Genomic DNA, 1,341 nt, shown 5'->3' with positions numbered 1-1,341 from the left:
CGGGTTAGAGCAGGGGGGGCTGAGAGCCAGGACTCCTGGGTTCTCCACCAGCTGAGGAAACAGTGTTTAGGGGATACTGCACCATTCAAGCTGCAGTGGTGGGTCCCTGCCTCCCCAAATGCTCAGAGCAAGCCCCACGCGGGGCTCTGCGGAGGTGGATGGGGGTCATTTCTAGGGGTCGCTCTCTCCATCTGTAACGTTCCGACTTGGTCGGTTCTATTCCACCTCTTGAAATATCTCGGCGGGAATGTCCCATCCTGTCCTAAGCTGTTACGCTCTGTGCCCACTACCCTCTGCCCCACCCCAGAGGTGGCCGCATCTCAGCGCCGGGCGAAGGGTCCCCAGGTAACCGGCCGCCCCGCCCCAGAGGTGGCTGCATCTCAGCCCCGGGCGAGGGGTCCCTGGGTAACTGGCCGCCCTGTCCCAGAGGTGGCCGCATCTCAGCGCCGGGCGAGGGGTCCCTGGGTAACTGGCCACCCCGCCCCAGAGGTGGCCGCATCTCAGCGCCGGGTAAGGGGTCACGCGCCCGGCCGGTGTGACAGACGCCTGGAGCCGCTGGACAGCGTCAGAGTCTCGCAGACAATCAGGTCCCCATTGTTAGCAGCTTCCTCCCGCCTGGGAATGATGGAAAATGAAGCGCTTGGTCCCTGCGGCTTCTCCAGGCTGCCCGACGCCTACGCAGCCTGAACCCCAGGTCGGAGACGCTCCCCAGGGCGGGGACGGACGCAGATCAGCCTCTACGGGGATCCCCAGCCCTGGAGTACGTGTAGCCTTCCAGGTCATCTGAACCAGGGCCTGAGAGTGAACCCAGGAGTCCTGGCTCCCAGCCCCCCCTGCTCTGACCACCAGCCCCCACTCTCCTCCCAGAGCCAGGGAGAGAACCCAGGAGTCCTGGCTCCCAGCCCCCCCTGCTCTAACCCACCAGCCCCCACTCCCCTCCCAAAGCCGAGGAGAGAACCCAGGAGTCCGATGATTTTAAGATCGATATTCCTTCCCCCGCCCTGCAGGTGCCCCTCACGCCTGACCCACAGCCTCTGCTAGCCCGGCCCTGCCCCCCTCCCGACATCTCTGCTGGTGCCCCTCACTCCCAACCCGCAGCCCCCGCACCCAGGCCCGCGCAGAAGTGCTCAGAAGCCAGACAGGTGTTTGTTCCAGAGGCTTCTCGGCAGCGCGTTGGGGTTGTGTTTTCACATGGCCCAAGAGCTGGGAACAAAGTGCCCATGCCAGGGGAGATGGCGGGCAGCCCGCTGGGCGTGTGCCGAGCTCGGCCCCTGCCACACCCTGCCCCCACCCCGACCGGGGAGAGAACCCAGGAGTCCTGGCTCCCAGCCCCCCTGCTCT

Source organism: Chelonoidis abingdonii, chromosome 11 (genome assembly GCF_003597395.2).
Source record: "Chelonoidis abingdonii isolate Lonesome George chromosome 11, CheloAbing_2.0, whole genome shotgun sequence".
NCBI classification, from domain to species: domain Eukaryota; kingdom Metazoa; phylum Chordata; order Testudines; family Testudinidae; genus Chelonoidis; species Chelonoidis abingdonii.
This window is presented reverse-complemented; position numbering follows the sequence as displayed.